Below are 12101 nucleotides of genomic sequence, written 5' to 3'. Positions count from 1 at the left end.
TCCTTCAGGTCTGATAAGATAGAAACAGTGGCTGGGCATGGTGGCTCACGCTTGTAATCCCAGCACTTTGGGAGGCCAAGGTGGGTGGATCTCCTGAGGTCAGGAGTTTAAGACCAGCTTGGACAACATGGTAAATCCCGTCTCTACGAAAAATACAAAAATTATCTGGGTGTGTTGGCGGGTGCCTGTAATCCCAGCTACTCGGGAGGCTGAGGCAGGAGAATCACTTGAACCCAGGAGGTGGAGGTTGCAGTGAGTGGAGATTGCGCCAGTGCACTCCAACCTGGGATACAGAGTGAGACTCTATCTCAAAAAAAAAAAAAATGTTAACAGTGCCTCTGCATCAAGGGCCTCCACATTCTTCAGTAAGTAATCCAATTTCTAGTAGGCAGGATGCAAAGGTGGAAAACAATTCGGGTGCAGCGACTGATCACACCGGTTCTGAAAATCTACCTTCTAGACTACAACACTGCGCCCATAAACAGTATCAAGAGGCAAGGGAGAAGTGCAGTCTTAAATGGTTCGGTACCCATCGAGAAGCTTTCCCTGGAAGACCTGGTCTGATGGCTCATCAGACCCATCAAGCCTGAAGCCAGGAGCTAGGAGATGGTTTCCTAAGGTTCTGTTGAATCTCAGAACCTATGGAGTTCAGGCACAGGGAGACCCCAAGTTCAGGAAGTAGCAGTGCGGTGTTATTATATATACATAGGTTTTGTCTGCAGTTCCTGGCTCATAACTCCCATGGTCCCTGTTAGAGTCTTTTGTTGTAATGTTGGCAGTATTAGGCCTCAGGAAACAGAATATTTCTGATCTTTTTCTGACCTCCTTTCACCTGCCCCAAGGCAGGACTCTAATCTTCCCCCATCTTTCTGACTTGGGGTCTTAAGACCCTCCCCAAAGAGGGTCTCACCCTATATTCTGAAGGATATGTATGACATCATGAAGCTTCCCTAAAAACCCAAGAGGACTGGGTTCTGGGAGCTTCGGGATAGCTGAATGCATTGAGGTTTCCAGACAGTGGTGCCCAGGAAAGGCGTGGAAGCTCCCCACCATGCCCCATACATTCCCCTACGCCTCTCTTCACCCACATCCTTTGTAATATTATTTATAATAAACTGGTAAACATAAGTAAATGTTTCCATGAGCTGCTCCGGCAAATTAATAGGACCCAAAGAGGGGGTCATGGGAACCCCAACGTGAAGCCTGTTGGTCAGAAGTTCATGAGGCCTGGACTTGCAACTGGTGCCTGGGGCAGGACCGTCTTGGGGACTGAGCTCGCAACCTGTGGGATCTCTGGGTAGATGGTGGCAGAATTGAATTGGGGACACCCAGCTGGTGTCCACTGCTGGGTGTGTTGAGGAGCCCCCCCGCCTCCGGACATTTGGTCACAGAAGTCTTCTTCTGTGTTGATGACTGTGGTTGTAGTATAAGAGAAGAGGAAAATCATGGTTGGAGAGTTTTCTAGAAACAAACAGCAATGGTAACTAACGTGGTACTTCCTGGGCACTCAGTCCTGTTCTAAGTGCCTTCACATAATTCTCAAACTCTATCAGCGAGTTTTACTACTATCATATTCGTTTTATGGTTGAGGAAACTGAGGCACAGAGAGGTTAAATAACTTGCCTAAAGTTTCACATCTGATCACTAGATTGCTGGGACTGAACCCCAGACTGCCTGTCTCCACATGCCATGCGCCTCACTGCTAAGCCACCACTACCTCAAGTGGCCTGCAGTTGAGGATGCTGGAGTTCCAGGGATGCTGGGGTGCCAGAAAACAGTGTCCCCCTCTGGCCTGCCCCAAATACAGAATCTACACCAAGGCTGTCTCCACATTTCCTTGGGGAGTCTGGGCTCTGCGCCCAGACTAGAAGCCTCTTGAAGGCAGGATGGCCCCCTTTGTGCCCAACCCAGGTCTGAGCACAAGGTAGGCAGGCCCTGCGTGGGCAACGCTGGCCTTACGCTTCTACCTACCATCTTCCCTTGCAAGACTAGCAATAAGAAACGTGGGATGGAACAAATAGTGCACCGTGATGAGGAGATTCTAAATGAACAGCAGAAAAAAAAAAAAAAAAAGGAAAGGAAAGGAAAGAAAAAAAAGTAGAGGGGAATGCTGAAGGGCTTAAATTGCCTGAATCCACCCTTCAATTCCCATGAGTTCTTCGGCCAAGTGGAGATTACATTTACGGTCATCACCAGATGTTCACTGAGAGCCTACTATGTGACCATCCCATCCCTGAAGGCAACAGCAGCCTCCCATCAAAAGCCTGGTGCAGACACTGTTGTCAAGAGCACAGGAAGAACGAGGGGGACAGCATGCCCAGGGACAAAGAGCAGCTGGACCTTGCACTTGGAGACTCTGGCAATAAAACTGCAGCCGAGTGCAGCAGCAGACAGGGAGGCTGCAGAAGACAGCAAGTGGGTATTCTTTCTAGAGCTGCAAGTTTGCAGGAGGTATGCATTTCACCAACTTCAATAAAGCGGATAGCAGCTCACTTTAGTTTCCATGCACTAGCCCTGGACCAGCCGAAGAGTTGGATTTCAGCAGAAAGAAGAGAGAAGCCCCTGTAGACTTCAAATTCTCCCTCCTGGACCTGATTGGAGACAGTCCTTCTTACCCAAATGCCACAATGATGACAGCTTCCTCTGCTTAAGAAATAGGAAAAATAGAGAAACACATTCTTGCACAGCCTTTGACCTTTGGCTCTCACTTTCCTCCTTTCAGCATTTTTTCAGGGAAAGAGTTTAGATTTTCAAAGGCCTGCCTTGTCTGCGTTGTGCATTTTCCTGAAATGATGTAAAGAACAACTTATAAAAAATATTGTAATGTGGGAGAATGCAGACCCTCTGACTGAGCTCAGCAGTTTGTCTACAGTCACTCCGACGTCTGAAATGGCCAGATCACATATGCTTTGGAGGCTGGGACTAACAATATGTTATTGATGCCATTTTAAGCAATGCCAGGCAGCATCTCAAAGTGCAGCTCGTCAGCAGCGGTGTTCTCCTCCGCAAAGCATCCCTCCCCATCCCTTCTGTATGTGAAAGCCCAGAGTTGCAGGCATTCCTACCAGGGGGCCAGGGCACAGCAACACCAAATGTAAACATTTATTCCTCGACTCCAGGGAGAAGTCTGTCATGTCAGGCTTTGGGTTTGGGCCTCACAATAAAGCCTTTGTCTCTGCAAATGGCCAGGGTCGGGTGGGGGTAACATTCCCCTCCGACCCAGTCTAAACAGGAGAGCAGTTTAGTTTAAATCAAATTTTTGAAAATTACATATATATATATATTTTTTAACTTTAAAAAATGTTTAAAAAGCAAGCAACACATATGTTTTTACAGTAAGTCACTGGGCTTATGAAGTAATATGACTCGAGATGCTCTGGAGGCGGCAGTTTGAGAATTGCATCTTTAAACTCACGTCGGCCGCGGTTTGCAAGCTTTTAAAACACAGAAGCCTGTCGAGCCGTACAGGGTTCCCGGTGAAAAAAGGCAAATGGAAGGTGGCTGGAAGAGGTAGAACAGGTTGTTTCAAATGATCAGAGTCTCCAGCACTTTTAGGAGGAAAGAAATGAATGCTGCTTCCTCCTAAAAGCGTAAAACGGAATATTCTTCCAGCCATTCTGAGACTGCCTTAGAAGTATTATGCTGTTACAGATTTCAAAAGGTTAGCTTCAATGAACCTGACATCAGTATAACCCAAAATAACCCATTCAAGAGAAAAGTAAGAAATAATTGCTGTTTTCTCTTTTTTTTTTTCCCCTCCGCTATATTGCTATAATGATTTTGCATAACAGATTGAACAAAGTGCTGTTGTGACAGGTGGTAGAATTCAGCTAGTAAGCACCGAGACAGGGTTCAATTTAGTTTGTGAATCCTTTAATTGTTGTGCAGCTAATTAAAGAAGGTTCTTTACACTCGCAAGTGTTTACCGTTGCTAGTATGCATACATGAAAAATTAAATTGTGCCTTCAAGGGCTGAGAACTATAGAAAAATCATAGCTGAGGCTGCAACATGCTTACCAGCTCAAAATAGCTGCTTTTCACAATTGGAATTTGTAAAACTTTTTGCTAAGCAAATATAGAGCTAATTAGAAGTGTTCGTTGGACCAATTAACATTTAAATAAATAAGCCATATTGCACATTTCACAGTCTTTATTTAATGATGCTTCTAACTCTTTGGAAAGATTCTCTTAAGTACAAATAAGTTGTCACAAAAATGAAAGATAAAAATAACCCCATAACAGTATATGCTATTTTTTTCCTTTTCCCTTGAAGTCCTTTACTAAAACTCTGTACCTGTTGTTGAAGAAGAAGAAAACACACCTACCACCCACAAATCTAGCTTTTCCTTTCATCTTCTCCAGTTACCTTTCCCCCTCTTTGAATAGAAATAGAAAAACATATTTTATTACTATTTAAATGGTTATGAGAATTCTGTTTACTTACGGTTTTTTACCCCATTATAGAAAAAATCTGTTTCAGAAAATCCCACTTTAATCTGAGAACATGCGTAAGCAAGGAAAAGAAATGAAAAGAGACCCAAAACAGTAGTGTCTGGGGAATGTGGTAGAGAAAGCAGTGGGTAAAGTCCTTCACATGTGCTCCTGTGCAGAGCAAACCCCACTGGGGTGGTGAGCCCAGTTCCAGTGCTCACATCCATTCTTGGTGGAGGCCAGAGGTACTGGGACATGGGGAGTCTAACCTGGATCTTGAAGTCCTTCTTTCTTATTCTCAAATATCAAGATATGTAGACCAGACTGAAGCAGGAGGATAGCTGGAGCCCAGGAATTCCAGGCTACAGTGAGCTCCAACCTAGGTGACAGAGTGAGACTCCATCTCGTAAAAGAAAAAAAAGAGATAGATCAATGGAACAGAATGGACAACTCAGAAGTAGCCCCCCACACAGGTAAGGCCAATTGATTTTTGACAAGGATGCAAAAGCAATTCCATGAAGGAAGGAGAGTTTTTTGCAGCAAATGGAGCTAGAACAACTGGATATCTATAAACAAACAACAACAACAACAAAAAAAGAACCTTGACCTAAATCTCATATCTTACACAAAACATGGATTACAAATGTAAATATAAAGCATAAAACTATGAAACTTTTAGAAGATAATATAGGAAAAAAATCATAGGAACCTAGGTCCTGGGCAAATGGTTCTTAAATATGATACCAGAAGTAAAATTCACAAAAGGAAAAATTAATAAATTGGATTTTGTCAAAATTAAATTTTTTGCTCTGCAGAAAACCCTGCTAAGAAGATAAAAAGACAAGCTACAGACTAGGGGAAAATGTTTGCAAACCATGTATCTGACCAAAGACTCATATCTAATATGTAGAAAGAACTCTCAGGCCAGGCATGGTAGCTCACGCCTGTAGTCTCATCTGCTCACTTAGGAGGCTGAAGTGGGAGGATCACTTGAGGCCAGGAGTTGAAGGCTGCAATGAGCTATGACAGCACCACTGCACTGCAGCCTGGGCGACAAAGTGAGACCTTGTCTCAACAACAAAACAAAACCCCTCAAAACTCAACTCAATAAATAATATAATTAGAAAACAGGCAAAAGACATGGCCAGATATTTCACCAAAAAAGAGATATGAATAGCAAATAAACACATGAAAATATGTTCAGGATCACCATCCATTAGGGAAATACGAATTAAAAGCATGATGATATAACACTACATACTGATTAAAACAGTTAAAATTCTGTTCAAAATGACGATACTAAATGCTGCTGAGGATGCAAACAACCTGATCTCTCATGCATTGCTGGTACAAATGTAGGATGGTACAGCCACTCTGGAAAACTTTGACATTTTCTTAAAAAATAAAAAATAAAACATACCCTCACCATACGATCTAACAATTGCACTTCTGAGCCCTTATATTAGAAAAATAAACTTACGTTCACCCAAAAACCTGTACGCCATTGTTCACAGAAATTTTGGCTATAACAGCCAAATTCTGGAAAAAAAAAAAAGTCCTACAATAGGAGAATAGTGAAATGAATTGTGGTACATCTATGCCATGAGGTGCTACTCAGAAATATAAAGGAATGAATTCTTAATACATGCAAAACATAGATGGCGCTCAAGGGCATTATGCTGAATTTTAAAAAGCCAATGCCAAGGCTGGGTGCGGTGGCTCACGCCTGTAATCCCAGCAGTTTGGGAGGCCTAGGAAGGTGGACTGCTTGAGGTCAGGAGTTCAAGACCAGCCTGACCAACATGGTGAAATCCCGTCTCTACCACAAATACAAAATTGAGCTGGGCATGGTCGTGGGCACCTGTAATCCCAGCTACTTGGGAGGCTGAGGCAGGAGAATCGCTTGAACCCGGGAGGCGGAGATTGCAGTGTGCCAAGATCACACCACTGCACTCCAGCCTGGGTGACTAGGTGACAGAGCAAAACTCCATCTCAAAAAAAAAAAAAAAAAAAACATTTCTTATTTAATAAATGGTGTTGGGAAAACTGGCTAGCTAGACATATGCAGAAAACTGAAACTGGACTCCTTCCTTACACCTTATACAAAAATTAACTCCAGTTGGATTAAAAATTTAAACTTAAGACCTAAAACCATAAAAATCCTAGAAGAAAACCTAGGCAATACCATTCAGGACATAAGCATGGGCAAAGACTTCATGTCTAAAATACCAAAAGCAATGGCAACAAAAGCCAAAATTGACACATGGGATCTAATTAAACTAAAGAGCTTCTGCACAGCAAAAGAAACTATCATCAGAGTGAACAGGCAACCTACAGAATGGGAGAAAATTTTTGCAATCTATCCATCTGACAAAGGGCTAATAGGCAGAATCTACAAAGAACTTAAACAAATTTACAAGAAAAAAAAAACAACCCCATGAAAAAGTGGGTGAAGGATATGAACAGACACTTCTCGAAAGAAGACATTTATGCAGCTGACAAACATATGAAAAAAAGCTCATCATCACTGGTCATCAGAGAAATGCAAATCAAAACCACAATGAGATACCATCTCACGCCAGTTAGAATGGCAGTCATTAAAAAGTCAGGAAACAACACACGTTAGAGAGGATGTGGAGAAATAGGAATGCTTTTACACTGTTGGTGGGAGTGTAAATTAGTTCAATCATTGTGGAAGACAGTGTGGCGATTCCTCAAGGATCTAGAACTAGAAATCCCATTTGACCCAGCAATCCCACTACTGGATATACACCCAAAGGATTATAAATCATTCTACTATAACGAGACATGCACACATATGTTTATTGCGGCACTATTCACAATAGCAAAGACTTGGAACCAACCCAAATGCCCATCAATGATAGACTGGATAAAGAAAATGTGGCATATATACACCATGGAATACTATGCAGCCATAAAAAAGGATAAGTTCATGTCCTTTTCAGGGACATGGATGATCATGTCCTTTGCAGGGACATGGATGAAGCTGAAAACCATCATTCTCAGCAAACTAACAGAAGAACAGAAAACCAAACACCGCATGTTCTCACTCATAAGTGGGAGCTGAACAATGAGAACACATGGACACAGGGAGGGGAACATCACACACTGGGGCCTGTCCGGGATTGCGAGGCTAGGGGAGGGATAGCATTAGGAGAAATATCTCATGCAGGTGACGAGTTGATGGGTGCAGCAAACCACCATGGCATGTATACCTATGTAACAAAACTGCACATTCTGCACATGTACCCTATAACTTAAACTATAATTTAAAAAAAACAAGAAAAAGAAAAAGCCAATGCCAAAGGTCGTATGCCATATGGTTCCATTTATACAACATTCCCAAATTGAGAAAATTAAACAGATGGGTAGGCACCAAGGGCTAGGGATGGTTGGGGCACGGAGGGGATATAACTGGAAATGGGTAGATGAGGGAGATCTTGTGGTGAAGAGCACTTCTGTGTCAAAATAAAGGCAGTGGTTACAGAATCTACAGATGTGATCAAATGACACAGAACTGGCCAGGTACATTGTAGTGATGTTGGTTTCCTGCTTTTGCTATTATGCAGCACTACAGTTATCGAAGATGCAAGCAATGGGGAAAACCAAAGACCTCTCCATACTATCTTTGCAACTTCTTATCAATCTATAATTATTTCAAAATTTAAAAGGGAAAAAGAAACTAAAGAATTAATGTTTAAAATCATGGGCTATTTTCTGTTTGTACTTTCTAACATCCTAGACCTGGTCTGTTTTGTGAGCTCTTAAATTTGCCAATCAGTCATTCTTTCTGTTAGGGTATTCTCTCTTTCTCTCTCTCCTTCTATCCCTCTCATGCCTATTTATTTCTGAACACTGGTTACTTTCTTGTAGGGATGAGGGTCTTTTCAGACCCCCTTGTCCAAGCCCTAATACCTTGTAATCATTAAGAGGTCCTATTGTTGAGTTTGGCTTCTAGTATTGAAATCAAATTAACAGACGCCAATTAACATTTAAATAAACGAGGCAGATTAGTAAAGAATCCACAGAACACCAAACTGTAAGGAGTATGGTGGAAATGGCAATATAAAACAAAGAAGTAAAAGCTGAGTTTTTTTAAGCTTTTTGTCTTGAGATAATTGTAGATTCACACTCAGTTGTAAGAAATAACAGAGGAATCTTGTCTACTCATCACCCAGTTTCTCCCAATAGTAATATCCTGAATAATGATAGATAGTTTGGCATCACAGCCAGGAAACTAACGTTGATACATCCCTCCAGCTTTACCCAGACTTCACCTGTTTCACATGCACTTATCTGTGAGTGTGGTGTGTGTATTTAGTTCTTTGCAATTTTAACACATGTAGATTTGTTTGACAAAATGAACAAAAGATGAAGGCTAGGTGGAGAGTCCTCACGCCAGAGAGAGTCTTTCCAGCAAAATTCTCCCATTTATAATGCAAAGGTGGCTTTGGACATTGAACACCATCTGTTAACGAATCATGAGATTAAGAACACAAACTCAGGGACAGGTACAGCTTTTCCTATCACCTGAGTCTCAAGCCACAACCATTGTCACCCCAGCCTCTATTATCCAAGACCTGAAGTAACAAGTTCTAACAAGTAGTAAGTGCCCAGGTTTGCAGCCATAGAGTTATAGGATGTGGAAGGGCCAACTGGGAGCTCTGGGCTCTAGCAAAAAGCTGGAGTGTAAGAAGAGGTTTGCAGGAAGGTGGAGGTGCCTAGCTGGCCTGAGGTCAGGAAGCCCTTTAAAAGAGAGCCTGCTTGGCTGGGCACGGTGGTTCACGCCTGTAATCCCAGCACTTTGGGAGGCCAAGGTGGGCAGATCACCTGAGGTCAGGAGTTCAAGACGAGCCTGGCCAACATGGTGAAACCCCGTCTCTACTAAAAATACAAAAATTAGCCAGGCATGGTGGTGCATGCCTGTAATCTCAGCTACTTGGGAGACTGAGGCAGGAGAATCGCTTGAACCTGGCCGGGGGGCAGAAGTTGCAGTGAGCCGAGATCATGCCACTACAGTGGCACTCCAGCCTGGGCGACAGAGCGAGACTTTGTCTCAAAAAAAAAAAAAAAAAGAGAGAGAGCCCTCTCATAGCAAATGGAGGCAGGACACATCTGTAGAAAGCTCCTCCTGTCCTTAGAATCATTTCCTTACTCTCTTCCCTGAAACTGCTACACTGTAACAATTGGCAATCTGCATCAAGCTTCTCAAAGAAAGATGGATGGAAGAGACAAATCTAAAGAAATTGCCAAAAGCAAAAGTAAACCCCAAATTCCCAGAAAGTCAAATTGATCCAGAAAATATAAGTCAAGTTGGACACTTCCTTTTCAATTGGTTATTTTATAGACTCTAGAACACAGATCATGTGATCTCTTATTTGAAAGACATTCTCCAGTCCAAATTCCCATCTACAGGCAAAATTATCCCATCAGGAGATGGAGAGAGGTACCAATCAACCCTCTGCTTAAATAAAAGGCTGGGAGTTTTGGTGACTGGCATTTTTTGTTTGGTGAGAAGTCATTTTTTTACAACATAATGAAGTAGGCAGAGCAGAGAGGAGTTTTAGGGTAGGGAAAAGATTCTGTATGATACTGCAATGGTGGATACATGTCATGATGCATTTGTCAGAACCCACAGAATGTATGCCAAGTGCACCCTAATGTAAACATGGACTTCGGGTGATATTGACCTGTCAATGTAGTTCATCAGTGGTAACAATTGTACTGATGTAGTGGGGGATGTTAATAGCGAGGAATTGTGGGGACAAGCCTTTGTACTTTCCACTCAATTTTGCTGCAAACCTAAAACTGCTCTTAAAAAATCAAGTTTATTAACTTAAAAAACATAATGAAAACAAAAATGTAGCTGACCTAGTTATCATAAGTCTTATATTCAAAACAAAGCTTAACTTGCATTAAAGTGATAAAAAGTCCTTACTAAACAAAAATTATGGAGAAAGGTAGATCTTTTGCTGCCTCTCAGACTCAGCCACATGAAGAGGTACACAGCTATTAAGGTTGCATTTCAACATGGCAGAAGCAAAGCTTGTTGTCAAAAGAGAACATGCCACTAAAATCCAATCACTGAGACATTTAGGTGCAACATATGGAACCTCCCCAGAAAAGGCATCCTGGTGGCCCTTCTTTGGCAGATAAACCAAGGTCTGGGTGACCCTGAGTCATCTTCCTGCAGGAGGCACAGTTCTTAACCAATCACTCTGACACATTCAGACCAGCATTCTACATCCACCAGCAGGGCTGGGTTTTAACGTTAAACTGCAACTGGTCCACCCCAAACCAGATGTGTGCCTTAGGTGTTTGACTGTAGATACTGCAAACAAAACAACAAAATGCCACTTCTATGTTCTAGTTATTGGACATCCCCTTTATGGTACCCAAAATGACACCTTGTCTGTTTGTAGACTATCTGATTTTAGAGTCATAAACTACCTGTCCTGTCAGTTCCTTCTTTTATCACTTTTCATTAATCTTGTACCATAGATAAGATGAAAATTGGTAGCAATTAAGATTAATCTGGCCGGGCGCGGTGGCTCATGCCTGTAATCCCAGCACTTTGGGAGGCCGAGGCGGGCGGATCACGAGGTCAGGAGATCGAGACCATCCTGGCTAACACGGTGAAACCCCGTCTCTACTAAAAATACAAAAAATTAGCCGGGCGTGGTAGCGGGCGCCTGTAGTCCCAGCTACTCGGGAGGCTGAGGCAGGAGAATGGCGTGAACCCGGGAGGCGGAGCTTGCAGTGAGCCGAGATCGCGCCACTGCACTCCAGCCTGGGCGACAGAGCGAGACTCCGTCTCAAAAAAAAAAAAAAAAAAAAAGATTAATCTGAGCATTGTCCCTTTGTACACAACGAAAGCCCTAAGAAGACTAGAACTTCATTCAGTACAATGACATGAAGCACAAATGCATTAATGCAAATAAGGATTACACTAAACCCTGAATACACATTACATTTATTTTCAGGAGTAACCGAGCTCACAAGCTGAAAGGGGAAGCAGATGTGCAAGACTCCGAAACCAGTGCTCCAAAACCAGTGTTAAGGGGTTGACCCCTTAAACAACCCTTCACATGGCATGATGGCTTACCCACTGCTTTTCAGATAAAGCCTAAAATCCTTCATCAAGGCCTCCATGGTGTCACCTCAACTTTTCTCTTGAGCTCAGCTCAGTGTGCAGCTTACTTGCACACTAGTTTGTGTAAGTCCAGTTCATAAATGGTGATTCTCCCTTGGAAAGGTGAGGCTGAACTGGGAGTAGAAAAGCAACCACTCATGTGTAATTTCCAGACTGTACTATTTACAGGTGGGGCAAACAATTACCACCAGAGATGGAAGAAGACAGGGCCATGTCACTGGTTTCTTCCTCTCAGTGTGGAGGGCATGGTGGTGCATAGAATGGGGAAGGGACGCTGAAGAAGGAGCTTCCTCTGGTGCAGCCGAGCAGACGTAAGAGATGCACCTGGCCCAGTCCTACACCTGGGTATGTGTGTGTTGTGGGGTAGGAGGGCAGCTGAGAAGTGGGAGTGGGGAGAGGGTTGTTTAAGGAAATGAGCATTTGCAAATGCAAATCTAGTAATTACATACCCACACATGCACTATCATAGTTAGATACGTAACTACCCATTTGCACA

General features: G+C 42.8%; 1 protein-coding gene across 23 annotated transcripts in view; it reads right to left on the bottom strand.

Moving 5' to 3' along the window:
• ZNF536 (zinc finger protein 536) overlaps positions 1–12101 on the bottom strand; it is a 489498-nt gene that overhangs the window by 307658 nt on the left and 169739 nt on the right. The window contains exon 3 of one of the 23 annotated variants that reach the window (XM_063599532.1): positions 4701–4834. The exons of the other annotated variants lie outside the window; for them this stretch is intronic. The gene's annotated coding sequence lies outside the window, so the exon portion shown is untranslated. The remainder of the gene's footprint in view (positions 1–4700; positions 4835–12101) is intronic. 23 annotated transcript variants of the gene reach the window in all.

Source organism: Pan paniscus, chromosome 20 (genome assembly GCF_029289425.2).
Source record: "Pan paniscus chromosome 20, NHGRI_mPanPan1-v2.0_pri, whole genome shotgun sequence".
Classification (NCBI taxonomy): Eukaryota; Metazoa; Chordata; class Mammalia; order Primates; family Hominidae; genus Pan; species Pan paniscus.
Note: the sequence above shows the minus strand (reverse complement) of the source record. Positions and strands in the feature narration are given on the sequence as shown.